This window comes from Drosophila eugracilis, unplaced genomic scaffold (assembly GCF_018153835.1).
Source record: "Drosophila eugracilis isolate 14026-0451.02 unplaced genomic scaffold, ASM1815383v1 contig_2088, whole genome shotgun sequence".
Lineage (NCBI taxonomy): Eukaryota > Metazoa > Arthropoda > Insecta > Diptera > Drosophilidae > Drosophila > Drosophila eugracilis.
This window is the reverse complement of record NW_024572964.1, coordinates 3,628,217-3,646,305: the sequence shown is the minus strand read 5'-3', so window position 1 is coordinate 3,646,305 and position 18,089 is coordinate 3,628,217. Positions and strand designations below refer to the sequence as shown.

Here is an 18,089-nt window from a genome sequence, read left to right as displayed (position 1 = left end):
GATAAAAATCTTTTATGTTTTTCTGCTTACTCAGCAGCCAAAACAAAGCACAACAAAACCAAAAAGTAAACAAAATAAAATAAGGAAAACAAAACAAAGGAAGGCAAATGAAAAGAAAAGAGAGGAAAGAGTGGAAAAGTGCTGATGTACGTTTTGGCTGCTACGAGGAAGTGTTGGCGAAAATAAATAATTTAAGAAGCAGCCAGGCAGGCCATTGTTTAATGCAGCAGTGGCCGAAAAGCATGAATCATCAGCCAAAAAAGTGAGAGAGAAGGGGCTAAGCGGGGCTAAGAGAGAGAGAGAGAGAGGGAGAGACAAGTGCAAAGGCATCCACAACAGAGAAACAGAGAGAGAAACGAGTATCCAATGAAGGAATGTGGCCACGCAACAAACAGAGGAGAGAATGGGACTCTCTCTCAAATAACTTAACTTCCACAACAACATTTTCACCACTCCATTTGAGAAGTGAAAGAGAGGGTAGATGTCAAGCGAAAGAGAGGCCAACAGATTGGGGCATCGCATATTTTGGTGCTCTATTTTAAATTATTAATGAGCGGCTTGTTCAGTTATTAAAAGCCTGGGAATATCACACAAGTCTCCCCAGAAAGAGAATCATTCTCTCTCGCCCACTCATCTCCATCCTTCTCTCTCCCTTTCTCTGGCCAATTCCCCAGCGAGCCAGTTTTCGGCGTAACAGGAGCTAAGCAAAAAGCTCAAATCGCCCACCAGCAAAAAATTTGATTAGGCTTAGACCTCGGTTTATTGGGCTTTGTTGGCAATAAAAAAAGGTAACAACTGCTTAATGCCTTTCCAAAAAGGAAACAAAATGCCTTTGAGTTAGGGGTAGGTTAGGTTTTCCAAAGGGTTTTCATGAAGAACCCATTTCTTTGATGGCCAATCAGATCTATCTCTTAATGGAAGTTGCTCTTCCATTTCTATCCTCTTTAACTTTTAAAAACGAAAATACACTTTGTGAAAAACTAGCCATGTTTTATAATAAAAATGCAATTTATTTTGATTAGTTACCTTTTTTCTAACATTTTTCATTTCGCAACACTTTTCCCCCCATGAAAAAACACATCGAAAGTCATGTAAACATGTCAAACCCTAGCGGCTAGCCACTTTCCACACCCTCGACGCCCGAACCCTTATCACAAGTTTTGCCGCAAAAAATATCAATCATTTCCACCGAGCTGACTTTTCACGCAGGACCTCTACGCTCTCCTCGCCGCCGTCCATTTCAATTACCCCCGAAAAACCGGGGGCTAATTTGCATTTGGATCGCCCTGAGGCCTGAAAAACCGTACCGCAAAAACCGCACCTGGAAAAACTTTTGCGGCTGCCATGCGAGGAAAAATAAATTTTGTAGTCATGGTTAGCTCTTGGTGCTCCTCTTCTTGTTGTTTGGGCCCGAAAGTGTTGCATTTGTTTAGGCCGCCGAGACACGCACTCTCCCTCCTTCATGATTTTCCCCAGGAAAATTGCTACCTCCTGCCTTTGGTTTGGTTTTTCCTGACTTTTCCCCCAGGTGACCAAAAGGCGGAGCAACAGTCACCGGTTGAGCAAACAACAGTAGGCTAAAAATTGCGTGTGAAATGGTTTTAACTTTTGCTTTTTATCTCCGCTGTTGCAATGGCACGTGAGGGTCCTTTGGCGTGGGGTCCTTAGAAGTTACGCATACGCCGTGTTAACCGATTCATGCTGCCAGTTACCAGTTTATTCTGCTTTTTATTTGTATATGTTCTTACTCAGCTGGAAAGCCGGAAAACTTTTCCAAACACTGAGGAAATGAATACGTAATAAGGAAGACTTTTGATATAAATTTGAATTTTTTCAAATTTTACAAACTGTAGTTTGGAAGTTTAGTTTAGTTTGGGAAAATATTTAGTATTAGTGAAGATATATGATTAGTTTTTCTTTTTGTATATCAAACTTTTAGATCATCATTTTCCCCCAGTGCAGCTGCGTGTTCTTAGACAGCTTTTCTCACTGTTTTCCCCCGCTTTTCATCTGCCAGGAACTCAACAAAAAGAAAATCTTCTTTTCCCTTGTTGTTTTAGTTGACATTTTATTTCTTACTCTGCGTAGGTAAATTTAATGGAAAACGACATGCCCCTCCTCCACTTCCTGTTATCCTTCCCAAACTTTCAGAATTCGAAATGAATTTTATTTGAAATCGAAACGGATTAAGGGCACCAGGAAAAATAAGCTCCTTCGATGAACTGCAGACTGGGCAGGCAATCAATTCGGATTCGAGGGCGTGTGTGAGAGCCTGTGTGAGAGCCAAAGAGGCGGGGCAAATGGACCAGGCAACTTAATTGACTTTTGAAGTGACTAACCATCAATCCTGCACCCAAATAGCCCTTCCCCCTAACATCGCATGTGTAACCCATAAAATCATTTAAATAATAAATGCTGCTGAAAGTTTATTCGGGCTAGCTTAGCATGTAATCAAAGTTGGGCTAATGAAAACATTTGCAAAATGTTTGCCCCAAATTTCCGCCTTCCTGCTTCCTCCTCCTGTATGTGTGTGTTTGTAAGTGTAAGTGTGTAAGTGTGTGGGTCCATAAAATCAATAAACTTAAATAACTACAAATAACTGAGAAATTGGGCCACAGACCAGGGAGAAAGATGGGGAGGGGACTGGCAGCCAAATGCAATTACCTCCCTCGTAATCCGCCTTTTCCACAGGATTTCGGTGAGCGAGATGAGCTGCAATTTCCCACACGTTCAGCTGGCTCTCTCTTTTTCATCCTGCCAACCAATATATATATATAGAGGGAGAAACATATTTGCTAATGAGATGGATTAAAGACCAAAAAGTTGTGGATAAAGTTGACCAGCCAACCTCCCTCGCACTGGAAAAACCGCAATAATAATTCATGTTTATGTCAGGCAAATAAATATGCTAAACATTGTTTGCTTGTGTTTGTTGTGGTTTAGTTTTGGCTTTGCGAGGGAGCCGAGGAAGGAAATTGACAATTTCCTGTGGGGAGAGAGTTTCAGCGCAGGGCATTAAATCCGATTTGAATGCGTTTGTGGGAAATATAAACCAATTAAAGGCATCAAATTGGATTAAAAAAGAACACAAAAAGGTTGGAAAAGGTTATTATAGATGAATAAGGGTTTAAATTTATTGTTTTCAATGCAAAGATAGAGTAGCGCTGCCTTAATCCAACCCATAACAGCTTAAAACTTCACACATTCCCTGGAATTGCCATAAAATCCCAGCACCCTTGAGATCATTAAAGCCCAAGCAACTCAATCGCAAAGGATAATTAAAATTCCCCCTCGACAAAGTCGGTTTATAATGTCATAACATTCGGAATACGCCATATATTCCGCACATTGATTTCCTGCCCTCGATTCCCTTGCCAAGAGCCTCTAACATTTCCCTCTTGAAACCAGCCAATCGACCATGAACTGGCCCCTCTTCTATATAGGGGAACTTCTCTCCCCCTTCCCCTCCCCCTCCCTTCCATATTCCGGCGGCAATCAACAATGAGCGGAGCACAAACTTCCGGTCTCACTTTCATTCAATTCTCTGCCCTGCACTTTATTGCAATAAAAAAAGAGAAAAAGAACAGAAAAAAAATCGCATAAAATGCAAAACGTTCTCGCTTCTAGTAAAAAGGTCTATAAACATTTTGAGTCATCAACTTGGCTGGTTTTTCTTTTTTTTCTTTTCGGCCGCGAGCAGAGTGAGAACCAATTTACAGCTATGCCCAAAAAGAAAACAAAATTAAAGCAAACAAACAGCACGCACAAGCATTTAATGGAGGCCAGAAGCGAGGGAAAATCGCATCTCTATGTGGATGATGGAAAAATAGGAGGAAGAAGCTCGCATGTGTGAGTTTTCTGCAGCGAATCGAATCGGAATAAAAATGGTGGGAGGGGGACAGGCGGGGTAAGTAAAAACGGAAATCATTTGCCGTGGAAAGTGGCAAGTGTCTCAAGTGCTTTAATTGCCCGCAATCCGACAGATAGTTTCCATTTGCACACAAAACTAATTTGAAGAGGGCACAGCCCTCGAGTGGAATTAAATATATGAAAAATAGATGGGGAAAAGTGCTTGATGAATGTCTCAAGTGCTGATATGTCAGGCTAATTTGTGATATATAAAATGAAAGAGAACGAAAAACTATTAAATTGTTTAGAAATATCAACAAATATTAACTAAACCCAACGGAAATTAGCATATAAATTGCCTGAAAACTAATTAGCCCACCAACAATTTTTGCCTGCCAAAATCTAATACGAAGTCCAGGCAAATATTGCATAATTTCATTAGACAGGCAAACAAAGTTTGAAAGGGATTTTTTAGTTGGAAATTTTCTATATAATTTAATTGCCTGCAAAGATCTGCAAACATAATTTGGGCAACTTTTTTGGCTCTGGCTCTGGCTTGTCTTGCGGACTAGTCTAAAGTTGAGTTGAGTTCAGTTTTAAATTTGCATAATTAGACAAAAGACTTTGGCTGGATAGTTATCCAAAGTCCTTGCAAGGAAATGAACTTCCTTTTTCTCTCTATTCTCCACTCTCCACCACTCCACTCTCCACTTCAAACATTTTCCATTTTGCATTCTGTTTATTTTGCGATTGAAGATGCAACTTTTGTGGCCAACAAATCTTTTTTGTTTCTTTCGGAGCAGAACTGCAGTTTGTTATTTATTTATTTGGCTTTCTGCTAGCTCTTTTGGCTAACACAAAACTTGGCTGACTGCAGGAATTATGTATTCCTCGCAAGTTATGAAATTTATTAGCCTCAAACGCAACACGCTCATATCTCTAGTTTTAATTGGAAGTTGTTGCTGGCCATTAAAACAAATTTCCCTCAAAACACCAAATTTCTCGGAATATCTCGTATGAGTGTGTTTGCTTTGCTTTGTCGTTTTATTTTGATTAATGGAGATTCGAGAACAAAACCTAAACATTTCATGAGTTTCCTAAGGGGAAGGGGAGGTTGAACAGCGGGAGTTTTCAGGTTGATTAAGCCTCCTTAGGAGAAATGTTTGGCTGCGATTTAATTAAGTTATTTCAGGTTAATTACAAAGCAAACTTTGAGGTGATGTCATCAATGCAAAGGCCATTGATTTCATTCCCGAAGACACTCGAATTCATTTAGCTGGCAGTTCGTTTGCCAGAAGTTAATTAAGCAACCGAAGATGAAAGACGTAAGTAATTCTTCATTTTCCTTTATGCATTTTCCAGGGAATTTTATCTGGCCATTCAACGGCAAAAGGGAAAACCTGCAGGAAAATGAAATAAAAACAGGACATGCAACCATGGCAATTCTTTTACCAGGCGGTAGGCAAATTAAAACGCTTCGCAATGCACAAAAGGGTTAAATGGCTTAACTGCTGGGCGGTAGGCGGTAGGCGGTAGGGGGTGTGGCCATTGTACAGGCCAATAAAACTACGTGAGTAATGTGGCAAATGGCGGCAGTCGAGCGGGTTGCAGGTCATAAATTGATTGAAGGGAAAAGGAAAAATTGATATAGCAAAAGGAAGTGCAAGGAAAAAAATGCAAGGAACTACACAGAAAGAAACTTTACAGCTCTTAAGACTTACTTTAAAAATGATTAAAAATTAATTTCAGATTTTGTAAGCTTAATTCCGTTATAATTTACCCTTCCCTGCAGATCAAAAAGACCCTCAGGCTGTTGGAAAAGCGAGAACAAGACAATAACAACGACTGGCCAACACCAAACTGAGCCCACGTGGCGTATGAGTGACGTGAATTTATGTAAGCTGTCTGTGGCAGGAAAAGCGGCAAGGAGAGAGAGAGATAGAGGGGAACAACGAAGGAAAACTGCTTAACTTGCCACACGTTCTAATCAGTGAATGCAACTGCAAACATTTTGTTTGCCTGCTGCCCAAAGTTACCTCACCCGAGGAGCGAAGTGAAGTGCAGAGTGGAAAACCGGTTTCAGTTGCAGTTGTTCACCTTCAGCGTCCTTTAAGCCAGTCAAAGGGGAGAGTGATAGAGCGGGGGGGAGGGGGAGGGTAGCTTTATACTGGTTGTTATGCGGACGGACAGGGGGAGGGCCATCGGCCCAGCCAATGTTGCATGCCACACAAAACCAAACCAAAGTACACCAACACACACACACAAAACGAACTGAGAACTGAGAACTGGGAACTGGGAACCGACAACCGAACCCAAACAACAACGGCGAGAACAACAAAAATAAACCCAACGAGAAGAACAACAAGAAGTGTTTGGAATGCACAATTGAAATTGAGATTTATGTGGCCATCAGATACCCTGTAAACATGGCTAAGGGCAAGGTGGCAAAGGGTTAGGATCAAAGGTGGAAAGTGTAGGATTCTTGTAAAAGTAGACAGGAAACTATTCTGTTTAAAAATTCTATAAAAATAATCTGTATAATCTGTATAAAATCAAGTAAGAAAATTACTATAAAAAACTGTTTTATTCATTAAATAAATAATTTAAAAGTAAACTTTATAAACCCCCCCTTAACTCTCCACAAAAAACCCAAACCAATGCCATGCATTTCATGTGGCATCTAATTTAAACCCAGATTTAAGTTTGATAAATAAATTATTTGTGGCACCTCTGACTGCACATACATTTTGCAATTTATTTATTTATTTTTCTTTTAAAAAAACCTCCTCCACGCCCCTGCTGATGTCACCCCCCTTTGAAAAATGCAGCTACCCTGCAAGTCACAAATCAGCGACTGCATTGGCCAAATGCCTGGCATGCTGCTGCTGCTGCTGCTGTTGGTAACTGCTGGCGCACAGCTTGGAAAACTCACAGCTTCGGAGGGGGGAAATAGAGGTGGAGAGGAGAGGGCACAACTGAGGCATGAGGCACAGCTGGGATCACTATGTATGTGGGTAAACCAGTTGAGTGGCAGGCTGCTGGCGATTCTCATTCCGCTTCCAATTCCAAACTCCCAAATCGGTGACACAACAACAATAAAGCACTCTCGTTGCTTGATGGAAAGGCGGAAAGGAAAGGGAAACGTTGGAGAGCGGAAAATGGGTGGCAAGGTGGGGGGTGGTGGAAGAAAAAGAAGCGAGCTACAGCGTCGGCAATTACAATTCAATTAATGCGCTTAGTGCGATTCTTCTTCGCCTTCATTTCTGCATTCTTCGCCTACTTATGCCCACTTATACTTCTTTTCTTCCACAGTATAGTAAACACATGATAAGAACCGGGAAAATTGCTCAAGGAGATGGGAAAGGGGGTGTGGTTGGGGAGGCGGAAAAGGGTTGGGTTGGAGTCCAAGAACTTGGAAATTTAATCGCTGCCGCACAAAGTTAAACGACCGCGCAAGTTGCTTAAGAAGCAAGGCGTAGACATGGAAAAGTGGGCAATGGGCGTTGGGTGGTGGGTTGGGGGGCGTGGCATTTGGCAGCCATCGTTGTAATCAGCTCATGTGTGAGCGTCTTGTTTTCGCCAAGAGGCCAGACAAATATTAACCCCTTGTAAGCCAGGGCCAGTGAATTTAAAAACAACAGTTTGAAATCCTTCGAAAATATAAGTCAACATAAAACTGTAGAAATGGCTTCAAAACCCTTTTACTATTAAAAATATTCAAAATTATTCCCTGAAATATTATTTTAGAAATAAACTCTTAAAATTCCCATAACTTAAGGTTAAGAAAACCCACTTCCTTCGCTCATTTTACCCATTTCATTCGAGCCCTTAACTTCCAGTTAACATTGCATCCTTATAGGTGCCTGCCTACCTAGCTTCGTCGCTTTGCCTCACGTCATGGGTGTTGTTTTTCAGGTTGTTAAGGGGGGCGTAGAAAGGGGTCTTTGTTCGTACAAGAAAAGCCAGCGATTGCACAATGAACGGTTTTAAATTGCATTTCATTTAATTAAGCTGAAGGCATAAAAGGAGAAATTGAGACAGGCAGCGGGAGGCGGGAAGTATTCTTGAGAAGTTTTCCTTATTTTCTTTAAACAAGAGAAGTTCCACAACTTCTTGCTTGGCTCTGCTGAAGATTTGTTTTGTGGGATCACTGAATTTGCTTTGGACTGAGTTTTTCGGGGGAAAACAAAATGAAAACTTTGATAAGAAGCAGGTAAAATCAACAATGAATTAAGAATGCAAGAAAAGAAATCATTTTCGAGCTTTCTTTTTAAAAATAAGTTGGTAATGAAAAGAGTGCTTGGATCTTGATTATTTATTATGTAATGTGGAAAAACTTTCTTAGTTAGTGGTAAAAAATCTCCTAATGACACTTAAGTGCTATAAAATCATGTTAAATTAGTCTGTCTGCTGTTCTCTTCTAAATCTCACTAATTAGCAAACAAAATCATTTCCTCATCTCACTTAGCAAAGGAAAAACTTTGCACAAAAATCCTCGTGTTGTATTACACTTAAAGCAAATAGAAAAGCGAGCTTTTCCTCTCGTACCCTTAGTTTTTCTTTCATTTTTCCTCTGTTTTTTTCTCTCAAAGGTCACGTTAGACGAGACGAGTCTCTGAACTAGCATTAAAGTTACATAATAAAACTAATAATAATTATCAACGCCATTGTCGGGACATCAGCAGAAGAGCAGACCAAAACAAACATAGAAAGAGGCGAATAAAAAGCATAGAGAGGAGAATAGAAAGTGAAGTGTAGGTGGCGGGTGATAAATACACTGGCAAAAATGTAACTAAATTTATGAAAACACTAAACATGAAGCATAGGTCTACGTAATGAAAGTTATTGCTTGAAAAAGTTTTATTTTGATAATTTTCTACATATTTTCTTTCAGTGCAGCCACTAAACCTAACTTCTATGTTGTTATTGCTGCCTGGTGACACGGCCTGAAAGGACAACAACTAAAACAAGCGAACCGACAGCCGTTACACCATTTGCTTGTCGTTGAGGTCCCGGCAGAACTCCCTTTCCGATTTTTGCCTTTTCTCATCTCGCCTGACATGGCTGAGGCTGCTGCTGCTGGGGGTTCCGATTCCTGCCCATCATCATTGTCATTGTCTCCTAGCAACAACAACAACAACAAGAACAACAACAACAACCGGAGAATCAGCCACAATGAGCAGCGCAAATGGCAACCAGGACAATAAAATGTCATAATGAAAGTTTTCCTTTTTTTAATGGCACAAAAAGAGCGCAGAAGAAGGACATTTTGGAGAGTTATAAATGGGACAGACTAATGGGTTTGTTGACTGGTCTATATGGCAGCTATGGCCGACTATTAAATGGTGGTTTTGGTCTTATGTTTCTGGCCATGTTTGTCCTTGACAATGGTCTAGAAAAGCTTACCAGGAAGAATGGTTTATCTTGAGAGAGATGATGCAGTAGTTCTAATGCTTCGCGAGTTAGGAAACTTACCTGAAATTAAAGAAAGGGAAATATTATAGTTTAAATGGCTAAAAAGATTTAGAATTAATAACTGTTAACTACTATTCCCTAGTGCTTTTCCTTTATGAAGCTAACAAAAAACCAAAACAGAGACTGCCTTTCATCATAGCTAATTAAACTTCAAAGAGTGCCTTCCACTTCTTAATTAAAAACTTAAATGCGATTCGAAATTAAACAGCAATCACAATACATCATCCTTTGTTTTAATGCCATAACAGCAATCTGCTCCATTTATGTTCACACATTTCATTGGATTTTCTTTGTTTATGGAAATAATTTGTCATTGATAGCTTTTTATGGCTGAAACAGAAATGAAATTACTTAACCCTAATTAGTATTGGCATGACAGCAGTCGGTAACCGAAGAACTGCAACTGCTACTGTTAACTGTGAAAATGTTCGCAGTTGATTAATAATGAAAAGGCAGCCCAAAGTTTAGTCATGCAACACGACTTGCAGAAGTCTTCTTTCCACAGCTAACCTTCAGTTTTTGGCTCAGTTCGTCTTCGGTCTTCGGTTTTTCCATCTCGAGAGTGTTGGAGCCTCGAGTCTGGGGACTGCCTTCACATCAATTAGTGGTTTCATGTTGTGCATGACAGGCAAAGTTGCTCTCAAGATTTATATCAAGCATATGTATAACTTCCTCTCCTCTACGATTCGCAGCTATCTTATGCAATGCACTCGGAGGAATTTTATGGTCCAAAACTGCTTTTAAGATATTTTAGAGGGAATTTAAGGGATTACTCCAACAGTTTTCATGATTTTCAAGGAAGAAAACTTGTAAAAGCAGCTTCGAAACTAGCACGTAAGTTTTTTAAAGTGTAAAACTTGCATGTTGCCTTGCCACTCAAGGATTGCATTTTGCGCCTCAGACGAGGCTGTCGTTCATCAACGTCTTTCTGCAAGAAGCGCAGGTCTTCGTCTTCATTTTCATCTCAGGGATACCTATCCTGTTTGGTTTTTAGTTCTTTTTTTTTTTTTTGGGACTCACTGGCAGGTGTTGCTCGCTGTCTGCGATTCCACCTGATAGACAAAGTGTCAAATGAGTAATGCAAATTGCAGGCAAAGGCAGCCAAAGGAGCTGCCAAAGGACCTGCAGGATGCAAGTAACGAAGGGTTATGGAGCAGACATTTGCATATGTGTAGACCAAAGCTGCTTCGTCCTTTTGGCAATTTCAGGACTCGCTCGCAGTGCTCACTGGTTAGTTAGTCAGTCACTTTGGTAGCGTTTTGCAGCTGTCATGCATATGGAAGTAGGTCGTAAATCTCTGCCACTTTCGGCTGCCTGCAACACTGATTCCATTGCCTTTTGCATATTTGATGAATAAAAGGGGAGGGAGGAGGGAGGAGGAGGGGTGTGACACCCTTTTGATTAATAACTGCAAATTGCCATAATAGTTCACATGATTTGTTCACTCTTCTATTTACGTCTGTCTGTCTATGTAAGAGTCATGAGAAAATGCGAAATATGACGTTTGTATGGTGTGAAAATTAGGAAAGGCTTGCGATGCCACTTTGGGAAATAAATCAAATGCTTAGGAACCCAGTGAGAGATTTTTAGCCAAGTATCGGAAGTCGTTAATAGAGTTAGCAAGGCAATTACAAGGTGATTTCATAATGGTGATGGAAGATAAAAAGCTGAAAAACCTAACCAAGTTCTAGGAAAACTGATTTAAACTTTTTCACACTCATAATTCATTCTCAACCCTTTTACCTTTTTGTTATTTTATAATTTTCCTCTTCTCATTGTTATCTCACGTTCTTAAAACAATATTAAAATATATCTTTGCCCCATTACCTATTTACTTAACCATTTTTCTTATGAAAGAGATTTCCTTTCAGGTCATCTGCCTTCTGCTCTTTAAGCTGCAAAAACTGTGTCAGTTCAGTGGTTCAACATTGGCCCAATCGACCCACAATCCGCAAAACCTTCAACAGCCACAGCTCAACCTCAAGCCACCCTCCCACCCTGCCTATCCATTCAGCCATCCATCCATTCGGGCTTTCTCCTGGCTTGCCAATCATAATTGGTTGGACAATTTGCCTTGGGCAAACATTTACAACATTTTACATGTCGGACGGCTACCATGACCTCCTCTGCTGCCTCCCCGCCCCCTTTGACCCCTCTCTCGATACTTTTTAATTGAATAAAGTGCACTTTGAACCAGCCAACCCAAAACTGCCCAGGGGCTACACGCCCATCCAACTTGTGACACTTTCATTGTGCTGCAAATGTCCTGCAAAGGAGTAAAGCGAAAGCGTAACTGCAGAGAGAAAAGGATTTTCGATTAAGGTTTTAAATTATTAAAACAAATTTTGTAATTAAAATTAGCACAAATATTCTCACTAACAATCTTGAAACTTAAAAGTAAGACAATGCTTTAACGGATTCATAATTTTTACCAATTTTTTGAGAATATTTAACCGATAGTCCCTTTGAGACTTTAAAAACTAAGATCTTAAATGAATAATAATATAAAATATCAATCAAATTTCATAGAAAAGTAATAGACATTTTCCCTAAGTGTAAAGAAAAACAGTGAACGAAAGGCAAGACCAAATGAAGCATGAGAAGTGAGAGAATCGTGCGACAAGCAATTTTTCTGGTAATAAAAGTGCGCCAATAACCCACTGCACTTTGCACTACTCCGCCCCAAAGCCCTCCCACTTTGCCACATTGACGCCAACCTCTCCCCTCCCCCCTCCATCCTTTAAGGCCTACTCTCTACTTGATACACATAAAAAGCCAAGGAAAAGGAGGCGCTTAGATTGAGTTGTGTGTAGGCCACTCTCCTGATGGCCCCCTCACCCGTATCCACATTCATTTCTGTTAATTTATTGCCCTGTGATAGCCAAAAATGGCCAAAGGAGGGAAGGGATGAGGGGGCGGAAGCTGTCTAACTCGGGAGGAGGTGGGAGAGTGGGTGTTATGGGAGGAGGAAATAGAGGGCAGAGCAGGGGAAAACCATTGCACGTCGCAAGTGCCAATGCTTAAAACTTTTTGCTACGTGACTCGACAAGTGGCCAAGAAGTGGGATGAAGGCGTGAGCAGGCCAAAAGGGGGAGAATCTGGAGGTTCTGGCCAATACGTGGCTCAAATATGCACGCACGCACACCAAGGCAGATGCAGTGGGAGAAAAAGTTAAAAGAAATTAAACAGTAAATGTAAAAAAAAACACTTTTTAAGGAATTTTATGAAGAAACTTAATAAAAATGGAATTCCTTAGAATTAGGTCAGTTTTTCGGGTATTTATAGGCAAGTTTTACTGTGTTTTATATAAAAGGTTAATATTTTTCTGATAAACAACTTTATTTCCAGTGGCAAACTCCAGCAGACTGTTGCCATCTTCGTGCTTTCTTGTTCTTCTTCTATTTTTTTGGTCCGCCTAATTTCTTTCCCGCAGCATCGCCACCCCCCGCCACCCGCACTCACATAGACACACCCGCACGCACACACACATGCAGTTACACAGGAGACACCGACACGCATACATATACATAAAAATCAGGTCATGTTCGCTGCTCAAAGTAATGGAATTTGTAATGCGTTCTCCCCGCCTTTCCTACCCATCTTCCCCCTACACGCTCTCTCTCTCCCTCTCTCCATTTTCCACCCAAACAACCCCCCTTTGATTGCCGCGGAATGTCGTTTTGTGTGCTCGTCTTCGTCTTGGTTTTTCCTGGCTCCCTACAGCTTAACCCCCCTTCTTTTCCATACCCCTTCTGCCCTTCCGAAAAAAGCAGAAGCTTTTCCCCATTCGTGCCACTCTTTGCCCCGCGCTTGATTTTGCGTGCCCGTCGCTGCAAATTAACTTCTTCTTCTTCTTCTTCTTGGGCGGGAAAATGGAGTGGGTGGGGTGCACGCAGAGGAAGTGGGTCGCTATCTTAAGACACAGGAAAATTCGCCTGTCAATGCTCAAGTGGCAGGGCAAAGAGTGGAAACTTCAGTAGCTCCGCTTGTTTGCCATTATTAACAATCTTTGTTGCCATTTTCTGCGCAGACTTCCATGTGTTTCAGCCACCTTGCCACGCCTCTTATGGCCCCCTCCCTCCCCTTCTCCCTTCTCATACTCTCAAATGTATTCAATTAGTTAACTGAAGAAAAATTACATCATTAGCTGGGGGTTCGAGAGGAAGCAGAAGGAGCGAACAGGAAACGCTCGGGCGGTTTATTAAAATTAATAATTGTCCTGGCCTGGCATTAAAATGGAAATGGTGACAAGGGGGAGATGTCCTGGAGGATGTGGAAGGGGGATTCTATTTGTAATAATAATAGAAATTTAATGGACTCGACAATGATGAAAGGGAGTAGTGAAGTAAGCAGTTACATCTGTGATTTGCACAACAAAGACAGGAAGTAGAACTTGATTTTATTCGAATTTTCAAGGGTTTTCCATAATAAACAGAAAGAGGGACTTAAGAGCACTTTTAACTTTTCTGACTTTTACTTTACTTAAATCTCAAATCACTTTCCATTCCCTTAACCTTTAAATCACATTTTATTGATAGTTTATCAAACCAAACTCCATTCCATGGCTCCTCCCAATTTGCATTCCTCGCAACTTCATTATGGTTTCACTTCAAAGTTGATCAAGCCCAAGTTCTTGTCAACTTCAGCTGACTTTCATCATAATTTAATTAAATTGCGTGAATGAAAGGACTTGCCCCGCCCAACGCCCATCTTTTGTGGTATCCCGATGCCCGACAGTAAGTCCTAGTCAATCGAGCGACACAAGCTCTCGGCTGGGGCTCTTCATTATTTGGGTCATATTGGAGGGAAAATTGCGCACAAGAAAAAAGTTTTCAATTGGCCTAATGACGAGAAACTTCCTGGCACAAGCACTTGACTCTCGACTGGCTGGCAAATTGGCCAGCAAAATGAACAAAAAAAAACTAAGTAAAAGTCGATATACTACGACCACACCGCCCACCAACTCCGCCAATTGCATTCAAGTATACGGCGAAGTTTCGGCGTTTGGTAAAATGTTTTTTTTTTTTCAAAATACCAAATGCAAGTGCGGAAAGCACCAAGGAAATTAGGAAACCAAACAAGCAAACAAACAAACAAGCAAAACAACAAGAACCACCAGCCCAAAAACAAGCCGAAAAATGTTGCATTCCATTGCTGGGCAAAAAGTTTTCTATTTTCACACATTCGTTGGCCAAAATCCAAGAACTATAACCGAAATATGCAACTTATATGTATTTTTCTCATCTATATATCTATGGCCAATGTGGCATCAAAAAGCGCGCAAAGTGCTGGGAAAATTGTGGAAGAAGCTTGCCAAAAAAATATAAAAGAGTGATTGGAGTTTGTGGGTAGAAATCACTGGGATCTAGAACAACAATAAACCAAAAGCTTGTCTTATTATTTAAGTAAGAAATAAATCTGAAATGGGAATAGCTTTCTGAGTTATAACTTTAAAACTTAAGTACAAAAAACAAGTTTTGTTTACAGAAAATGCAACCAGAAAATCCTCTCTCTATGCATACTAAATCTGATTCCCTAAATCACTCTTCATAATTCAAGTTGATCCTTCCTCGCTTTATTTTCGATTCTTGGCATTCATCCCAATAAAGATTACTCTTTCCCGGTCATTAGGATTTGCTTTCGAAATGCAATATGCATGCCCCAAAGCCCCATCCTAAATCGGTCGAACCCAGAGCCCCAATGATGATCACACACCTCGAAAAGTGCCAGACAGAGTGCCACAGACGCATCTGCTTAGCATATCAATGCGGCGCGATTTGCATTTAGAGCTGCCACCAACAGATATTAACACCATTTCGGTGTGGGGGAGCCTCGAAAAAGTCTTAGGTGTTTGTTATTTATGCGTCTGTCCTGCACTAATTCCACTCGTACAGTGAAGCCACCTGGCAGGGGGATAGTCAGACAGACAGTGGACAAAGGTCAGTGAGCAGGCGGAGAGAGAAGTGTTGCTGGGATGGCCATGAAGTGAAGTGACAGTCTGCAGACTTAAACGGGCTTATCAGAAATTCTAATTGAAATCAACAAAAGAAAAACAAAGGCGAGGAAAGTGAAATATAAATTGAATTACATATTTTATGCAAACAAAGACAAGCGGACATCCCGGAACGTAGTAACCCTTTGCCCCCTGGCCCCTTAACCCCTTTCAGTGTGATTTGCCAAAAAGTTTTGCTTCGTGTCAACATGACGCCCCATGCGGTGTCGAAATCAAGACTGAAAGAAAATCTTTAAAAATATTAAGAAAATGTTTGAAAAATATTTAAATAATATTAGAATATAGTAAAGTATTAAACCCATTTGAGATCTTTAAATTGTTGACCTTGGAAAGGTTTTACCTAAGTCAACTTTCAAAGAAACTTCTTGACTGAATCCCAGATTTTCTCACAGTTTTTATACAAATTGCTGGTTTTTCCTTTGAAGAGAGTTGAAGTCAAAAGGCTACCCCTGGATTTGCCGGGTAAACTCCCCAATCCACTTCACAAAACCCTGCTTGGCCAACATGTGTCCTTGTTTATTAAATAGTTTCACTGCAAATCCTTTTGCCCACTTGCTTTGTGCCTTGTTGGAGGAGATTATTGCACATGTTGATCTCCCGGACAACTCTTCCATTCTTGTCCATCAATTAGTGTGGAGTGCAACTATTTTTATGGCTTACAGAGCAGTTTGCAACAAAGCCAGGGACTTTGTAGAATAGTTACTGGGATTAGTTGAGAGCTGTTTTTTGTTAACTGCAACTTGACAATGCTGCCACTTTGGGATTTCTGCTCACGTAGTTGACATAAATTGAAAGTGCAGAGGTAAAAGTAAATAGGAAAAGAAGAGAATCAAATTCCGATTGGAAAGCACTGGGAAAATCCAAGGAAAATAGTATTTATTTCTAAAGAATCAAAGAAGAAACCTGTTTGGGGGAAATTCCCCTTAACTTAGCACCAAATCCCTTCAAATCTCCGCTTTTATATGATAATTAGCCATGAGTTCTCAGCCGTCCGCCCATCTAGCAACACTTTTCACATATAGAAAAGAAATGAAGGCATAAATTAAATTAAATTCAAAAAATCAGATATATATCTGCATAATTTCAGAGACAACGTGAGGCGCCTTACAAAGCTCACAGCTCGATTTGCATAGAAGAGAAATAACAGCATAATAATCGAATCAAATCAAGTCGGAATGGAGTGCCAAATCAAATTAAATTTTCAGCTGCATATGGAAATATTTTACCCAACTAATTCAATTAACACAGCACAATGCAGAAAAGGGCAAAGATATATATATAGCAAGGATATATATGAAAGGATACTCCTTTTGTTCAGGTTGTGGGGAACCACGGCGAAAAGACGGTCGGGTCCTTGCCCTCGACTCGATCAATGGGCCACAGGACAAAGAGGGCCGAGGCCAAAAAGGAGCCGGACCAAGGTAAAATTTCCGTATACAAAACACGCGCCACATGTGCAACTGCTTTAGCTGCTTTGCCAAGGATGTGGCAGGATGAAGAGGCTGGCAGGGGGGCAGGATGCTGGTTGCTGCTTGCCAGGACGCTGATGGTGACTCAAGAGCACTAAGCTCCAAGCGGCAACATCCGTTTCATAAACGCAATAGTTAGAAACCAGAGACCTAAACCAACTTACAGTGGTTCTAAATAGTCTATGCCTGGGTGTTAAAAAGCCTAAATTAGGCTTAAAAAAGAAAATATCAAATAAAATCCTTTTCACATCTTTAAATTTACAAAATTGAAAAGCAAAGTCAGTCATTACAGGACTATGCAATCACCTTTGTTTAGTTTTCAGTGTAAAATGTTTACTCTTCATAAATTTAGCCATAACTCTGCCTCTCTGTTTGCCTAAACCTTGAACCACAGTGCAACTTCTTTTCACATCAGGCCAGAGGACCAAACGACCTGCCACACAAAACCTTGCCCAGGAGTCTGTGAACTCTCTGCTGGCTCAAGTTCCTGTGTGGCTGTGTGACAATTTTCCATGACCCCTTCCTGGCTTTTCCCTTCCCTGTTACCCTCCCCCCTCTCATTTTCCCCATCACCTTTTGTGTGCTATTTTCACGCTTTTACGCCGCAATTGTTGTGGCAACGTTGAACGTAGAAGGAACTGCATTGAAAGAGAACACACACAGAGAGAGAGAGAGAGAGCGACTTTGCCTAACCATATGAAAGAAATTATGACTTTAAAACTAACCTACAATTGCCCAGCAGTCGACAATTTGATGGAGTTTCCATTGTGGCAACAGTTTGAGAGCGATTGCGGCCAGGAAGTCTATTTAGGCCGGCGTCTATTGTGTGGAGGTCACTGAATTTGTGTGCTTTATGCCAAAAGTTCATGAACTTTTCGTAGATGGCAAACAAACAGTAAACCGAGAAACGAGCCAAGCCCCCAATCGAACGCCAAAAGGCGGGAAAACTCATTAACAAATTGCACTGAAAGTGTTTGGCTGTCAGGCCAATTTTCCCCACCTGACCATGACGTGAATAAGAGAGCAGTTTTCCTAGCCCACAAGAGACAATCGCAGAATACTCAGACATGCTCCACATTTGTCTCGGGTTAACATGTCACGAAGTCGCCACGTCACGAGTATGACAACATTGATGGGCATGCATGGGTATGGGAATGGGTTTGGGTTGGGTGATTCTAATGGAGGATGGGGGGATGCGAGGCACACACAGAGCGTGATGGAACACTTAGAAACCATTAATAACTGGGTTATGTAATCGAGACAAGAACCAACTGAATGACAGC

At 40.9% G+C, this 18,089-nt stretch overlaps 1 protein-coding gene across 3 annotated transcripts in view; it reads right to left on the bottom strand.

Moving 5' to 3' along the window:
- Positions 1 to 18,089, bottom strand: part of LOC108107751 (cyclin-dependent kinase 14) — a 91,566-nt gene that overhangs the window by 62,975 nt on the left and 10,502 nt on the right. The window lies entirely within an intron of this gene.